This window comes from Phoxinus phoxinus (assembly GCF_949152265.1).
Source record: "Phoxinus phoxinus genome assembly, chromosome: 22".
Taxonomy (NCBI): domain Eukaryota; kingdom Metazoa; phylum Chordata; class Actinopteri; order Cypriniformes; family Leuciscidae; genus Phoxinus; species Phoxinus phoxinus.
This window is the reverse complement of record NC_136897.1, coordinates 10,243,062-10,261,840: the sequence shown is the minus strand read 5'-3', so window position 1 is coordinate 10,261,840 and position 18,779 is coordinate 10,243,062. Positions and strand designations below refer to the sequence as shown.

Sequence of the window (18,779 nt, the reverse complement as noted above, 5' to 3'; positions counted from 1 at the left end):
TGTTGCATTATTTTCCTGTTATCTCTGTAAAGCTGCTTTGAAACCATCTGTATTGTAAAAAGCGCTATATAAATAATTGTGACTTGACTTGACTAGACTTAACTTGACTAGACTTGACTTAGAGATATGAGTATCTCATGCACAGTAAAATGCTTGCTCATAAAAAGCACATAAATAATATTCTCGAACAGCACAATATCCTAAATTGAGCAACATTTAACTCAACTCTGCCCCCTCCTTTGATGGAATTTTCCAGCTCTCCAGAAAGCTTTTATTCCCTCCGCTTTTTGATTAAAATATAGCTTTTTTACGAAACTTACCCACAGTCAACGTTTTTTTTTTTTTTTTTTTTGCTGTTGTTCTTTATTTTGATATATTGCATGGTCAGGTATTCATACAACTAAATAAATATTGAAAAAAAAATTTAATCAAAAAAGGTGACGTGGCTGGCAAACTTTAAAAAAAAACACTGCCAGGGAAAGAGTTAAAGCTACAATATGTAATTTTTTTCCACCGCTAGGGGTCGCTAACCTCTTACAATAACAAAGGTGTAGGTTGATAACACATAAGCAGAATTACGGAACTTGTCGTCATGCCGATGAATCTAATAATGTTTATGGATGAGTGAAACTAGGGGTGGGCGATATGGCAAAAATATCATATCACGATTTTTTTCAGGAAAATCACGATTCACGATTTTATCACGATTCCTTTTCATGTTGGTTTTACTATTTTGCAAGTGACTGAGCATCACAGCCAAACTAATGTTCCTATTTTAAAAACAAAGCCTTAGGTAACAACATATAAAATAAAAAAGAATGGCAGACATTTAGGCCAAAGTGGCGAAGATAAAAAATATTTGTCATTGTCTTTGTTATTAAAAATTAAGAACAAAGATACACATACACAACTTAATATACAAATAAAAAAAACTGTGCTTTATTTTTTCAGCTATAGTAGGTGTATTTAACAGCATTGAAGAAAGTAATTAAATGAACAAATATGAAAATAAAACACAACATCGACTTTTAAACTATATAATCCACTATATTAAATTTTACATTGATTCTTATTAAAGCTACTATTAAAGTTCTTAGTCAAGAGTGAGTGAGATGCTCTTTGTATTTTGTTTTATTAACAGGGATAGTTCTCCCAAAAATTTAAATTCTCTCAAGCCGCTTTAAACCCGAATAAGTCTCCCTCTTCTGTTGAAAATAAAAGTTATTTGGAGGAATGTGGGTAAACAAACAGTTGATGTACCCCAGTGACTTCCATAATAGTTTTTTCCTACTATGGTAATCAATGGGGACCAGCAACCGTTAGCCACACTCCTCAAAATATCTTCTTTTGTGTTCAGCACAAGAAATAAATTAATACAGATTTGGAACAACATTAGAGAGTGAGTAAATAATGACAGAATTTTTATTTTTGGGTTACTGTCCCTTTAAGGACAAGCGGCAGCATGTTTACTATTAGGGCTACTGTCACTTTAAGATCTGCGCGCAACAAGTCTACACGCTTTTGACAAGGCAGATTTTTTCTACATTTTTTTCTATTGTTCTTTCACTTTAGACATAACCAACTTTGTTTATGTAAACCTTGTGTGTATTTGACAGTATTAGCGCAATAAGATAACTTAGTTCAGTAACGGGTGCTGTTAGACAGGCTTTTAGTGCATGTGCGCGCGTCGGGTCTATTGCGCTCAGAAAAGCGCCCGTTAGAACAGCGCATCAGCAGCGATCGAATGACATGTTTAACCGGCAAGGCTTTAAAGCACATGCAAATAATTCATTTTTATGAAGTACAGTGTCCCGTTCCTCTGCATTTCATGTGGATATACGTCGCGCTGTACAGTATGTTGAGACGGAGGCGCCAGAAATGCAAACTGATAAAATGGACGATCCTACGATATTTCTTCAAAAGCAGATCGTGGAGACATTTTAATCGTCCACGATCAAAAATCGTAATATCGCACACCCCTAAGTGAAACCTTCATGTTTTTTAACATGACTGTGGTATGAAGCAGGGCGCGATCAGTGCCGCAGCTAGAGGATTCGGGGGACCCCCGAATATATAATTCGGGGATTCGGGGACCCCCGTTTATATCAAAATTACAACTAATAAAACAAAAAATTACAACTAATAAAAACTAACAAAAAGCAATAAATTGTTCAAACAGCAAAATAATGTCAGAGCCCACGAAGGGATACCTAGAGGTTTGGACCCTTCAGGGGCCAACACCTCCTATATAGAAAGGACTCGTACCTGCAGAGCTGGCACTTCCAAGTTATAAAATCTTACAAATGTGGACGGCGAAGACCAGCCGGCCACCTCACAAATGTCTTCAATTGGTATGCCACTGGACCATGCCTATGAAGAGGCCATGTCCCTTGTGGAATGGGCCCTGACGCCTATGGGGTTTTGAAAGCCCATTGAGGCGTAGGCTAAAGAGATAGTGTCCAGTATCCATCGGGACAATCTGTGCTTCGTGACCCTTTGGTGCGGCCGCCGAAGCATACAAAGAGCTGTTTCGACTGTCTGAACGGGGCAGAAGGCTCTAAATAGACTCTGAGAGCACTAACAGGGCAGAGTAGACTCAATTCTCTATCGTCTTCTAGGGGATGTAAATCTCCCACTTGCTTGACCAATGCTAGGGCTAGCAAGAGTGTGGTCTTGAGTGGAAGAGGCTTGACAGGGGGTCCCCTTAAGGGCCCTGAGGACTGTAGATAGCTCCCAGGTGGGGATAGAGGGAGGTCGAGGCTGGTTAAGCCCCTTGGCCCTTTTGAGGAAGAGCACAATCAGTTCGTTCCTTCCCAAGGATTGGCCGGCCACAGGAGCATGGAAGGCTGCTATGGCCGCCACACATACTTTGAGCGTGGAGGTGGTACAACCCGCGTCCAGCAGCTCTTGAAGAAATTAAAGTACCAGTGGTACTTCACACGAGTAGGGGTGTAGGTTCCGAGCTGCACACCAGCCAGTGAACACTGACCACTTAAGGGCGTAGAGACGTCTCATTGACAGAGCCCTAGCCTCGGTGATAGTGCTTAGGACTCTTTCCAGGAGGTCCCCGGAAAGCCGCTGAGGGGCCATACTCCACAAGTCGGGACGGGGGTGCCAGACTGTCCTGTTCGCCTGCATGAGGATGTCCTTCCTCAGCGTTATAGGCCAGGGAGCTGTCTCTAGCAGCTGCATCAACTCGGGGAACCATGTTTGAGTCCGCCAGAGAGGGGCTATTAGGCGGACAACACACTTGTTCTCCCTGATCCGTTAGATGACCTGAGGGAGCATCGAGACCAGAGGGAATGCGTAAAGAGGACGGCTGGGCCATTCGTGGGCCAGCGCATCCCTGTTCTTTGAAAAGAATGTTGTCTCAGTTGTATTCTGAGGCGAAGAACCTCTGCCCTCCCGAAGACACTCCTAATGCGTAGGTGGCCGAACCGCCTTCTGTTGAAGACCAATCGAGGCAGAGCTCCTCGACGGCGTCTGTGCTCGCCCTGGCGCAACTTCTGCTGGACTGAGAAGGGGGTCAGCGGTTGAGCCCGACCAATCCACGCCTTCGGACTTACCTTTTTGGAGAGAGTGAGGCACGCGGGGACGTCACAGTCACGCCCATTTTGCCGGGTTTCAGTCCAGCCAATCAGAACGCTGTGCAGCTGCACTGCGTTTTAAAATTAAGGCTTCAATTTTCTTGAGAAAAGGAGTTTTCCCATAGCGTCTAGCCACTCAATACGAGTGAACTCTTCTCGAAAGGGAACATGAAGGACATTAAAGGGGTTCTATTATGCTTCTCTTTTTTTTACTTTTGTGACGGTGAAATCAGCTGCAGTGGGCTGAGTCAGCTGGACAGAGCGTGCGCTGATCGATGTTCAGCTGATTGCAGGAGACACTCGTTCTGCTGTCTGGCCCAGCTGTTTTCGAAGGCTTCTTCGAAAAATCAACGAAGTGTGTTTGTCGCTGAAGGAGATTAAATCTGAATCCTATGGCAAAATGAGCTGCTTTTATTGGCATATGCCCCGTCCCTTCTCACGGGCTCTGCACTTGGATCGGTGGGCTCGCGCAGTAATGGCGCTCCGCCATAGGTTCGTGCAGTTCCCACTGACCAGCCAATAAGCGTGTGTGCAGATCACTGCACTGTTATGGCTGTGCAGTAGCACTGCGTGATTTTATAAAAGGCTTCAGTAAGCAGAGAAAATGAGTTTCCCCCTCGCGTCTAGCAGACGCAATACGACTGACCGTTCGAAAGAGAACATATTCTAGTACACTGAAAAAACAAAAGCAAGACTTTGTAAAAGGGCATAATAAGACCCCTTTAAAGTAAGTGATTATGCATTTATTTATAATCTTCTACGGAAGCCAGTGAATTTTTGCACAGGATTTTTTTTTTTTTTTTAAGTTGAGGATGCGAAACAATTAAAGGGGTCATGACATGAGAAACCAAATTTGCCTTGATCTTTTGGTATATAAGAGGTCTTTGTACCATTAAAACGTCCTGCAAGTTTCATAGCTTAAGACTTCCTCCCCATTATAAACGAATCATTTATTTAATCAAGCTCTAAATACAGCTCGTTCTGGATCCATGGTAAGAAGTGACGTCACGGTAAGAAGTGACGTCACGGTACGAAGTGACGTACCAGCGTTTGCATATAGACCGCCTCCAGCACAAGACAACTACGCTTAAAGCGCAAGACAACTACGCTCATTTCGTATCTTTGTCGCGCTGCGCGCCTCACAAGTGTTCAGTCGACGGACAGCAAGTGGGTCTGTGTACAGGGAAATTACGATGCCGCAGATGTGCTGTTCCTGGCTGTGGACAAACAACATCTTTGAATACACTGCGAAAGATCCAGTCGCCAGGGAAAAATGGATGCACTTTATTTTTTGCGGACGTCTCAGTCACGGCAGTGTTAGTTTAAGCGTTTGTTCTATACATTTGAAGGATGACTGTTTTGAGAACAAATCCCAAAATGATGCTGGCTTTGCCAGAAAACTGTTGCTCAAAGATAAGTCCGTGCCGACTATTCTGGGCTCAACAACGACGACGCAAACTGTAAGTAATGTATTTAAAACTTTAAACTACTTTTTAAATACGCTGAATCTGCAAATGTTCTGGCTGGGGGCGTTGATAATTGATGCATAGGCACTGACGTTAGCCAATCATAACAGTGGGCGTTAACACTGAACTCTTAAAGGGGAAACACCCCCAAACCAGACTGTTTGAATCAGAGGATGAGAAACAGGGTGGGAAAAGGTCATAAATCACTACATTTTAAAAGTTTTTTGTAAAAAAAACTATAGTAATACTATAATTGCACCTAAGGGAACATAATAATAAAATAAAAAAAAACATGTCATGACCCCTTTAAAAAATTTTTTTTTAAAACATTTATGTTTCTTGTAGCCTATAAAGAGCTGTCACTGTAATACTTATGAGTTCTGACACATCACTGTCCTTCCACTGACTACACTTTGCAACTGTCTTGAAACCTTTTGGTATGTAAAATCGGACTCACATGAGTGCAGAATTGTAATGAATGTTAATCTAGAGTGACGTAAAAGTCATTAATTCCAATTTGACTGTTCAGACTGAAGTGGTTTGTGCCGTTCACACTGTCAGGAGAAAACATATGAGTCACATATGAGTCAAAAATATCAGATTTGGGCCACAATTACCCGTGGTCTGAACGCTACGTCTGAACGCTACTACCTTTGTGTGTGTGTGTGGTGTGTGTGTGTGTGTGTGTGTGTGTGTGTGTGTGTGTGTGTGTGTGTGTGTGTGTGTGTGTGTGTGACAGAAAACAATGCGTGAGTACTAAATTTAGTTTTCTTTTGCCTATTGGTGTAAAATCTGGAATGGTGTAAAATCACTTGTATATGTAAAAAGGCAAGACAAAAAAAAAGCTCAATAAATAAAAAAAATCAGTAAACTCAGTAAATCTCAGTAAACTACTAGTTTAGTAGTTTTATACTACAAGTGAACATAACATTATACTTATAGTTTACTATTTATATATTATTTTTGCACTTGCAGTAGGTCTATAACTACTAGTTCAAATGTAATGTTTTATACTTGAAAAATACCTTTAACTGTTCTTTACTTTTAAAAACATTTTATTAGCTTCATGCATCCTTTTTTTATCAACACTTGAATGTTGGTAAGTTTCATAAAGAAAGGCAACATTTTAAACAAAAATATTGAAAAAATTTACGCCTTGATCCGATTCAGAATGATGATCAAAACACAGATGGAGTAGATCGAGTCCAACAACCCCAAAGCTTCACAGTCGTTTTCTCTTCATGTGTTACGCTTCATTTCATTTGGAAACATTAAGCAGTTTTGATTTACACGCTGTTTAATGTTTGATGATCACGCTATTTTACATTTGCGTGAGCAATCTTCTATCACTTGTTTCAGCTTCTTCTTCTCCTGTTTTGATCCGGATATTCTGTACTAAGATGTGTCATAGCGCCCCCTACCGTATAACAGTGAAAAAATGGATAGCTGAAAATTTCAGTCAATAGTAGGGAAAGAGTAAAGTAGAATTAAAGTAAATTCCTATGTACACTACCAGTGGACTAGCCTACACAAAAAAGCAGATACGCGGAATTAGAAACATATCTGTTTTATGTAAAAAAAAATATCAATATTTTCAAACAAGGTAAGTTTCATAAGACTGTATATGAAAAACTATGTAAAAAAAAAAGTATATTTAATATGCTACTCGATCAAAAGAGTTAAAACAACTGCACACCAAGTATACTTTGAATACTTAATTATCCTTCAACGTATATCTCGATCAAAAGATAAGACTTTATTCAGCATTGTATTCTCTCCCGGGTCTGTTGTGAATCTGCGTTCAGGACTCCACAGTGACGCTGCTGACGTAAGACGCTGATGATGTGTTTTCTGGTGCGCCCGAGCTTCATTTACAGTCTGAGGGAGACGCACGCTATATTCAAGCTATTCTACATTGTTTGCGTGGATATCATTTTTTTAATGGTGCGTAAATGTGCATGTCGCGGATGAGACACTTTTACAGCATGCGTTTCCCTCAGTCTATAAATGAAGCTCGGGCGCATCAGATAACACGTCATCAGCGTCTTACGCCATCAGCGTAACTGTGAAGGATTGACAACAGACCCGGGAGAGAATACAATGCTGAATAAAGTCTTATTTTGTGTTATTTTTGGACCAAAAAGTATTTTAGATGCTTCAAAAACTTCTAACTAACCCACTGATGTCACATGGACTACTGTGATGATGTTTTTATTACCTTTCTGGACATGGACAGTATACCGTATATACATTTTCAATGGATGGACAGAAAGCTCTGTAAGATGTTCCGAAGATGAACGGAGGTCTTACGGGCTTAGAACGACATGAGGGTTAGTCATTAATGACATTATTTTCATTTTTGGGTGAACTAACCCTTTAAGTGTAATTTTAAGTATATTTCTGAGAAGTATATAAAATGTAGACTGAAAGTATGCTTTCCTATTTTTAGTTGAAAAGAACAAAGTATACTAATAGAACACTTGAATAAACATATTCTTTGTAAGATTAATTATTATCGATGTGTACAAGATCAGGTTCAGTTCCATGCTTATTGTATTTACTCTATAAGCTATTCCACCATGAAAGCTTGTTACTATATAAACTTGAACATGTTAGTTTATAAGACAGTGTGTAATATGTTTTTTTTTAAATAAGCTACTCAATCATAATAGTAAACACATGTACAAGCCAAGAATACTTAGAATACTTAATTATATTTTTAAGTATATCTCGATCAACAAGTATAGGCTAAATATACTTAGACTTTTCTGTCAGTATAAGTCAAGTATACTTAAGTGCAATTTGAAGTATATTTCTGAGAAGTACATAAAAAGTAGACTGAAAGTATACTTTCTTATTTTTAGTTTAAAAGAAGCATACTAATTGCAAACTTGAATAAACTTCTTTTTCGTAAGGGATATGATGGCAGACATCGCGAACAATGTTTCCATGTGCAGTTTGTTAACATATATAATGTTTGACGTCGTCTTTTTGTCTGGTACTAATAAACTACACTAAGTTAGTGTTAGCTAGTTCATGCTTACAGCTGTTAGCTAATAATGACTGTACCTAACGTTAGTTGTTTGCGGTCAAAACACAGTGGTGTAGACTGAGCCTTTAAAGCCAACCAATCCCGTGACGTAACAGGTTAGAATACTGCACAATGGTGGCACCCTGGCCGTGAAAGATATAACGTTTTTTCTTTTTTCTTTTATATGTTTACATTTGTCATGTTTCTTATAGAATTGTTGATTATAGTGGAAATCCATCTTGTAAATCATGTAAACTTGATCGACTGCTTCATTTCCCCTTTAATAGAAAAACATGTGAGCACACAATCACAATTAGGGTCTGCAGTAGCACAGCTGATCCATCATTGAGGGTAGTGAGAGAGGAGAAACTTTTTCTGCAGATTTAGGCATGTTAGGCTTGCCATATTGGCACCAATATGCTTCCATACTAGTGATGTGAGACCAATTTTACGTGGGCTCGGCCTAATTTGATTACACATTAAGTATAATTTCAATTGGTTACATATTTCTCATTCTTTAGACAGTTGTTGGAGGAGCAAGATGATGTTTGATGTTTTTTCAGATGAACCAGTCAGTTCCAGTCATGTCAGTCCTCAACAGTACACAAAAGTTAAGGGAGTCCAATAGTGCAGTAAAAGGCGTCATGCAATTGCTACATAGTTGATCTCACCCAGTCTGCAAAAACATTTACAGTGAGCTCACAGTCACACACACGACATGGTCTGTCTCTGTATTGTTCTGCCTATGTAGTTGAAGTAATACCGTCTAATATGTATTGAATGTAAACTGCGGCTTAACCCTAGTATGCTGCTGTTCTTGAATTCATACAAGTTATTGCTTAGCTTCAACACTAGTCTGTTTTTCCCCCTCCGGTCTCGACTTGGTCTCGGTCTTGGTCTCGACTTGGTCTGTCTTGGTCTTGGTCTTGTGTGCCCTCTGGTCTTGGTAGTGTCTTGGTCTCGGTTTAGGTGGTCTTGACTACAAGTCTATTCCATACAGCCAAAAAATTTCACACACATCCGGGAAGGCATGGGGGCGGGCAAATACGATTACGCATTGCGTCCCCCAGAGTAGCCCGGCAAAGCATGGCTGTCAAAGTCTGAATCAAATTCAGCATGAGCCTCCAATGCCCTCGAGAAGCTTCCAGGCATGTGAGACAATGAACGTGGCCATCAAACTCGACAGCACACAGCACGTGAATTCTCAAGCCCTTATGAGAAAGCCAAGACGAACAACGTGCCGATGTGGTCATGCTCTCATGAGAGAACATAAACCATCCACGAACGCAGTCTCAGCATATTTGCAATGCGAGTGAGGGGCCCACAGGGATTGGTTACCGGGCGAGGAAGCCCTCACTGTAATCCTCAGGTCACCCTGTCTATTCGACGAAGTAGTCCTTTTCTGGTGCACCAGAAGAGGAACTAGATTGGGGTATAGATCAGGGGACTCCAACTCGTTTGAGGCACTTGAGTCTAGCCGTGCATCTAGAGCTCCGAACGACGTGTGCTGGGTTGCCGTGACAACCCTCGCTTCAACCGGCAGCTCGACAGCATTTGGCACGCTGAGCAGCTCAAGCCTTTACGAGAAAGGTGAGATGAACAACATTCCGACGTGGTCATGTTCTCTCATGAGAGCATGACCACGTCGGCATGTTGTTTGTCTCACCTTTCTCAAACCACCCACAAACACAGTCTCAGCACGCTTTAGCCCCAGGCATCACTCTACAGATAAAGTATTGTGGAAAATTTGCGTATCTACCCCGTAGTGATAAAATAAAATAAATTTCTGTATCAAATTTATAGGCAGGACAAGTAGTTTGTTTAGGCTTGATTTCAAAGTGCCTCATGTAGCTTATCATTATAAAGCTTCACCGATAAACTAATTTTACATTCAAATATATATAATCATAAGAACAACTAGTTAAATTAGCTGGACACAGTACCAATGTATTCTGTTATCACAAGGCTCAGTACTAGGACCGCTGCTGTTCACTCTGTACATGCTACCATTAGGAGATATTATTAGGAAACATGGAATTAGCTTTCACTGTTATACCGACGATACTCAGCTGAATATATCTTCAAAACCTAACGAAACCTACCAATTCACAAAATTAACGGAATGCATAGCTGATATAAAAAAAATTGGATGACTAGTAATTTCCTACTACTAAATTCAGAAAAAACAGAGATTCTAATTATTGTACAAAAAACTTCCACACGTAATAACCTAGAGTACTGTCTAACACTTGATGGCTGCTATGTTAAGTCTTCGTCGTCGGTTAGGAACCTGGGTGTGCTCTTTGATACCAAGCTTTCATTTGAAAGTCATGTGTCTAGTATCTGTAAAACCGCTTTCTTCCATCTTAAAAATATATCTAAATTACGTCATATGCTCTCAATGAATAATGCAGAACAATTAGTTAATGCGTTTATGACCTCAAGGCTAGATTATTGTAATGCTCTACTGGGTGGTTGCCCTGCACGCTTAATTAACAAACTACAGCTGGTCCAAAACGCAGCAGCTCGAGTTCTTACCAGAACCAGGAAGTATGACCATATTAGCCCCGTTCTGTCAACACTGCATTGGCTGCCTATTAAACATCGTATAAATTTTAAAATAAATGAATTTGGGGCCCTAAAAAAATAAATTTGCTGATCACTTACAAAGCACTAAATGGTTTAGCTCCGCAGTACTTGAGCAAGCTCTTAACGCATTATAGTCCTTCACGTCTACTGCAATCTCAAAATTCCGGCCAGTTAATAATACCTAGAATATCAAAATCGACTGCAGGCGGTAGATCCTTTTCCTATTTAGCACCAAAACTTTGGAACAGTCCGGGAAGCAGACACACTCTGTCAGTTCAAATCTAGACTAAAAACACATCTCTTCGGCCTAGCATACACATAACACATTATAGACTTCTATAATTCAATGTTAGGCTGCATAGTTTAGAACAGCCGGGACCGGGAACACTTCCCGTAAATCCTGATGTACTTGGTACATCATAAGAAGGATGGCGTCTACGCTAATATTAGTCTCTCTGTCTATCCCGAGGTTTACCGCTGTCCACCGGAACCAGGCCGTATCCAGATCTGATGAAGGACCAGTGCCAGGACACGACGACACCGCTGACCTGAAGTGTCAACCAGTCTCTCTTCCTCTCCACTCCGACTTCAACCAACCGGAACTGGACAAATACTCTGATTCATTCTGAACTTCTGACCTGTAATGTGTTATGGAAATTTTACATTTAGATGTGTTTCTTTTACTTTTAGATGGGTACAACTTTTATTAACGATGAAGATTCATTTTTACTCATAAGCATTTAAAAGAATATAATCAAAAGCACATTATTAAAGATATAAAACTAAGTTTTTATAAATGTAAGTTAGAACAAGCTTGAAGGAACAAAATGTTCACTATGTCATGTGAAGACTATGTGTGAAAAATATGTGCGCAGCTTTGATCGAACTAAAGATAGACAAGATGTGTGAAAGAGAGCAGCAGCAAAGAACAGGAAACTTTTGCAGACATGACGTTGCTCAGACCAGTTAGAATTTGGGTTGGACATGAGATAATGAGCTAAGACATCTCCATTTAAGGTAACAAAGGATTTTTACACAGGGTGTGTTAGGGTATATAACCTTGGCGAAAGGGACTAGCCTTCGCCTTCTCATGTCAGATGCTCTCTGCGTGAGAATGCCATGGGCCTTCTCATACTTAGACACTGTCTGTATGTTGAACGTCTTATTTCATGCATGAAATAAAATACTTTGTTTAATCTCTTGAGAATCGACTTTGTCTCCTTCATCCAGGTTTTAATATTGAGTAATTTTCCACAACAAATGGCGACGAGGATGCGATTGCAAAACCGATGATCGTCGTGAGGGGAACAGTTGACTGGCCATCCCGAGAGAACACTCTACGGCTCGATATCCTCAAGCTTGAGGAAAGAGAATTGTTCAACTCCTCACGACGACCTAGGTGGACGCAATTAAAGAACTCACAGACAGTGAGACTCACAAGACGGTGAGAGAAAATTTAAATTATTCACATGGTGGATAAGAAAATGATTTGCGTATTGAATATTTTTTCTAAAAGGGTCAGAGTTTTGGAATAAGCGTTTCCAAACAGGGTTTGAGAATAAGCCTAAAAGTAAGTTCTCAAATGCCATGTGTTAATTCTTCTCTAAAAGGGCCAGAGTTTTGAGAATAGGTCTGATAGAAAATTTCTCAAACACCAGACAAGGTGCTCGTTCGAAATAAGCTGATAGTAAGGTTCGGACATTAGAGGAGGCACTTGTTTGGGAAAGACCTGCATCGACGGAGGCAGGCAATTTTGAAAGTCCTAGATTGACGAATTTAGGCATGTCGTGGTGGCCACGCTGAGAGGAGAATTAACACAGTAAATATAGTGCGTGGTGACCACGCGGGGGAAGATATTTAAATACGCAAATATAAATACTGTTGATTAAGAAGAAGGAAAGAGGAAAATGTATAGGTAAATATAAAGTAATAAAATAATTAATAAAATACGCAAATATGGATTAATAAAATTAATTAATATAGGGAAATTGAACAAACAAAATTGTCTAAGTAAAAATGGGTAACGAAAATTCAAAAAAGAAGGATGGAGAACAGGTTGATTTCTCGAAGGGTTCATAAAAAATAATGGACAAAGCAATAGGAATTTGGTATCATGAATATGTGCCGTATTTAAAAGAGCAATATGGGTTCAATGGGGGTTTAAGCGTGTCACATTTGACAAAAACAAAAGCAAAATTGGTCTACTCACGTTGTCAAGAGGAAAGACAAGACACATAGAGAAACGCATTATGCAATCTTAAAAATGACGTATCTTTGAAAAATGACGTCTGACATTGTTTCTTCTTCTCCCTATAATGGCATTGTTTTTTTGTTTGTTTTTGTTTTGTGAGAATAAGAGAGGAGGACAGGACTCATCCGGCTCATCTTCCACCTCCTCGCAATCCTAACCAGATTCCAGCAGCCGCAGAAGGACGGGATCACGCAGTTCCTAACGCACCACACAAAGAACCATGCCACCACTCTGCAGCCCTCCAGAAAATGAAAGTAAAGACTTTGTTCTTGGATGGATTGGACAGTGATAGTTCAAAAGCAATTCAAAAGAGCTGTGTCGGATGGCAACTGGCCTCCACAGTAGAAATGAGACAACACGCAAGACATCATGAAAGCGCAGCGGAAAAATCAACGCAGCCAAGCAAGACAAAGACCTCATGTTGGCCCTGGTGACAATGCAAGGTGTGTATATGGGCAACAACAACTCCAACCATCACCAACAGAACCAGAGAGACAATGGCAGAGGAAGAGGCAGAGGTCGTGGTCGTGGAAAAGGACGAAACTGTCAACCATTTCAAAAACAACGCAAAGAGCCCTATGATCCAGACAAATGTTTCAAATGTGGACTTAAAGGACATTGGTATAATGATTGCCCACACGGCAAAGGCAGGAATCAGGCGGATTGAAAGGAGGAGGAGGGGGTGAGCGACGGGGTTCCTGTCTCTCCAGCAGATGAGTATAATTTACCTTTATTTTCTGATTATGCTCTATGCAATGAAGACTTGCTTGCTAGGGTTTTCTATAAGGCTAATTTTTCTTTACCCTTGATAGAAATGACTGTTAATGACGTATCTTTACTATTTCTGCTTGACACGGGAGCTTCCAATTTGGTAATTAAAGCGACAAAGTTTGAAAAACCAGTTCCACTATCTGGGAAGACGACTTCTTCCAGAAGTGCAACTGGTCATGTGGTCATAGAACAATATTCGAAAACACTTGAGTGTTTAATTGAAGGGGAAAAATAAAATAATAATGTGCATTGTTTTTTAAATTACTAAGTTATGCCCAGTGAATTTAATGCGAAGGGATTTACTTTGTAAGTAGGGTGTTTTTGTTTACTGTGTCGATCAGGGCTTATCAGCTGACATGAGAATGACGCATGAAACTGAAAGCACAGAGGATTTTTCTCTGTTTGTATATGAATGGCAAATTTCTGACACATGTCTGACCACAAAGCGGCTCATGATAGAGTGTTGCCATCTTCTGAATCTATGAGAGACTCAGATTTACATTGCACTTCTCATGTAAGCACTGATCATGATGATGAATATGCGCAGCAATGATTTAATGTTGACATAGAAATTGGGACGACTGACTATGTGTATGGGACTGACCAATGGTGTGTTTTGAATGTGAAATTGACTGACAAACAGACAGTGTTTTATGACATGGAAAATGCACAAGCCTCATATCGCTGGCCAAACCAGTGAAGGCTGAATGGCGTGACGCGGGTCCCTTCATGGCCAGGTGCCATGAACTGACCGACTGGGTCATAATAGATCATAAAAGAATGATCTGCCAAAGTGAAGGCACCAAATAGCCATGTCATGAAACACAGAAGTTTGGGAGCAGTCACAGTGTTGGATGAGGAAGTGAAACTAAACAGACTGAGTTTAACACAACTCCCTGTCATAACAGACGGGTTGGAGAGAGTTTCCAAAATGTTTATGGGCTACTGATAAAAAATGATGTAGGTCTGATTGCAGATTGTGAGCCGATTCAAATAAAGCCTAAATCTGAAAATAGGCAAAATAAAATGCAGTATCCACTAAAAAGGAAGTGGCAGTTTGTAAGTGCCAGGCTCATACTTCGGGTAGTGATGACGTTTCTAAGGAAAACAGGGTGTCAGAGTTTAGCAGCGAAGGCTGTAGCTCAACTTCCTGTTCAGATAACCATAGCAATACGGCTGAATGAGGAACTAGGTGACAGAAGCGATGTAACAAAACGCTTCTGCCTATGATAAAGAGAAATGGAAGAAGGCAGGCCGTGAATATAAAAATGGACAATGGGGCCCCAGAAACAAATGGAGATGTTTACTATTATGCAAAATAACTGATTTACCAAAGTTTTTTTCCACAGTGGCAGCAGATTTTTGCAGCAGATGTTTTGATTTGTGGTATTAACAATGTGGGCAGGGGTCAGGCAATGAGACAGGGGGGCATCCCAGGCCGCAGAGACCATTCTCAAATGTAATGCTCGATTATATTGAATTATCAAAATCTGACAAAAAGAAATACTGCGTAGTGGCAGTCGACATGTTTTCAGAATGGGTAGAAGCCATGCCAACAACAAAGGCAGATTCAAAAGGAATGGCAAAACTATTCCTACAAGAAATTGTCCCACCATGGGAATTTCAAATCCTGAAAAATTATTAAGTGACAATGGTTCACATTTTGTAAACAGTGCAATTTCAGCAGTTGAAGCATTCCTGGGTACATCCGGAAGCGGGAGGAGCTAACTTACATGAGAATGAGAAAGAGGGGACGCGCACAGCTCTCATCATTTGAGATTCTGTTTGCTCGCCCACCTCAGATGGACTGGGAGGCACGAAATCCTCGAACATTGCCTGACACCACTATTTGTGAGCATGACATGTTGCAATATTGTGTTGAGCTGGATAAGGTGTTCTGTGATATCTCAAAACAGGTCCAGGCAGCAGTTCCAGAGCCAGCTGAGACGGCCCTGCACAGCTTCCGAGGAGAGTTCGTGTTGATAAAGGATCTGAGACGAAAGCATTGGAAGGCGAAAAGGTGACAGGGACCATTCCAGGTTTTGCTGACAACTCACAATGCGGTGAAAGTCGAGGATCTAGCTCATGCGGTAGCTGCAACGGAAGAAGAATCCCACTCAAATCTAACGAGTGCCAAACAGAGATCAGACTAACCAGAGGCGTGTCATCCCGTAGGTTACCAATTTGAAAACCACCGTCACTGGAGAGCAGACGAATCAATAGTAAGAGACGATTGTGCAATTTCAGGAGTGGTCAGGACTGTATCAAGGACTTTGTGGAACTTTAACGGCGTGGGCATTGAAATAACCTGTCTGATCATATCAACTAGACCTGCCCTGAGACCAAAAATACATCGAGAAACGGGACTGATATCGTCCAAACAAGAACATTTTCTCGCCTGACAAGGTTGTAATGTGTGGCAATAGGTCACTAAATCTTATCCTCTTAATTAGTGTGGCTGTAAGCCTAGCACGAGATGATAGCATATAGAGGTGAAAATGACAAAGGGAAAATGGGGTAAGACCATGTATTTTTGTAAGGATCCATGTCAAGGGCAATATGTGTACGGAGGTAATCAGAGTTTTTGGAATTAGAAGAAATCACTGAAAATTTAGGAGAATTAATAGGGTTAATTCCATGTACTATGTAGAAATTACTGAATGTGAAAATTCTATAGAAATCAAATTATCTCCAAAGAAAGTCAAAAGTCAGAACCCATCAGAACACAGTACTAGAGACTTTGACAGGGTATGGGCAGTGAAACCGCAATTAGGCGACGTATGTTTATGTAAATTAGGGACCCAACAAGGGGCAATAATGGCTGGTACAGCACACTGTAAAACCACGATAATCATGAATAATAACAAATGTATAACATCTAATGGTACAAATATCACATGTCCAGGTGACGACGATGACCTCGGAGAGACAACAGCTTGAACAGTATGTGCACACCCTTCCTAAGAAATGGATGGGGTGCTGTTATCCAGGACTTTTAGATGTAGGAGGTTTATTTGAAAATATGCAAAATGTTAGTAACCTCTTGTTGTTTTAATTTGACTGACGTCTTTCAAAAAGTATCAGACATAATAGAACACATGAAAATGGCCGTAGCCACTCCAGATGAAATGTAATCTTCACTAGATAATTGGTTCTTGGGCCTGCAGGGGTGGACGAAATTGTTAATAAGTACCATTATGCCAATCGGATGTTTCATTTTGATTTTTCTTTTAATGATTCCATGTTTAATGAATTGTATTTCTAGAATCACTGCTAAGGCAGTGACTGCCACAATGGTGAGAATGAGTCCAGGGGAATACACAACAGTGATAAGTAGAGCACCAGAGGACGAAGTTAAGGTGTTAGTGGCTGATGATGATGAGGATTATGAGAACAAGAGCGAACATGAGTTTGACTAGGAAATTAAGTAACCATGGAAAAATTTACCTGTTGTGAATTACTATGATTATGGAAGAGTAAATGTAAAAATGTGTGTATGTTCTTTGAATGAACATATGGGGGATTGTTATGGAAATTTTACATTTAGATGTGTTTCTTTTACTTTTAGATGGGTACAACTTTTATTAACGATGAAGATTCATTTTTACTCATAAGCATTTAAAAGAATATAATCAAAAGCACATTATTAAAGATATAAAACTAAGTTTTTATAAATGTAAGTTAGAACAAGCTTGAAGGAACAAAATGTTCACTATGTCATGTGAAAGACTATGTGTGAAAAATATGTGCGCAGCTTTGATCGAACTAAAGATAGACAAGATGTGTGAAAGAGAGCAGCAGCAAAGAACAGGAAACTTTTGCAGACATGACGTTGCTCAGACCAGTTAGAATTTGGGTTGGACATGAGATAATGAGCTAAGACATCTCCATTTAAGGTAACAAAGGATTTTTACACAGGGTGTGTTAGGGTATATAACCTTGGCGAAAGGGACTAGCCTTCGCCTTCTCATGTCAGATGCTCTCTGCGTGAGAATGCCATGGGCCTTCTCATACTTAGACACTGTCTGTATGTTGAACGTCTTATTTCATGCATGAAATAAAATACTTTGTTTAATCTCTTGAGAATCGACTTTGTCTCCTTCATCCAGGTTTTAATATTGAGTAATTTTCCACAACAAATGCTCCTGAATCATAATCATACACTGTTCACTCATTGGCCAGAGGAGAACTGGCCCCTGACTGAGCCTGGGTTCTCCCAAGGTTTTTTTCTCCATTCTGTCACCTGATGGAGTTTTGATTTCTTGCCGCTGTTGCCTTGCCTTCTGGCTTGCTTAGTTGGGGACATTTAATATTCAACAATATTATAGATCTGCCTTAAAGGTGGACAATGATGAAATTGTTTTTTGTATTATTTTCATGTTATCACTGTGAAGCTGCTTTGAGACAATATTAAAGCGCTATGTAAATAAAGGCGACTTGACTTGACTTATCCCACTGTAAACCCGAATAAGCTGGCAGAACTCAAAACATTTAAGGCAATCAATTGCCTCAAATTTTTTAAGTTTTGAAATTCAAAGTTTAAGTAAGCAGAACTAGCAGATTTTTATTTTGTACTTAAACATTTCAAGTTGAGAAAAATTAAAATTTATGAGTACACTAATTCCTACAATTAACTTACAACTTTCATGTAATCTCAATGTGAAGAAAACATACAAAAACAGCCTGGACTACGTAACGCTAGTGACTGCAACATGTATAACGAATTACAAGTGTTACTGACGTTGATGTCTTTGCTAGCAGCTGTTGTGCAAGTAAATTCTGCATTTTACAATGCTATAACTGAACTACATGTGCTTGTTAACACCGGCACGCGCATGCCCAGTGTTGGTGAATGGTCACGTGATCTGCATTTTCAGTCGTTTTAATGTGGACGGAGATCAATTCTAATACGCAGCTAAAACACTGGTGTGGACGGAGATCGTATTCATTTTAATTCTCCGTTTCAAAACTGAAAAGCAGTAGTGTGGATGAGGCCTCAATCTCATGCACCACTTGTCACCATGATGGTAACTATCCTAAAACCAACATTAACAGAAATTCTTTCAAATTAGCATAACAAAACA

At 40.0% G+C, this 18,779-nt stretch overlaps 1 protein-coding gene across 1 annotated transcript in view; it reads right to left on the bottom strand.

Annotated features, from left to right (window-relative positions):
• LOC306990299 (calcium/calmodulin-dependent protein kinase type IV) overlaps positions 1–18,779 on the bottom strand; it is an 87,228-nt gene that overhangs the window by 1,821 nt on the left and 66,628 nt on the right. The window lies entirely within an intron of this gene.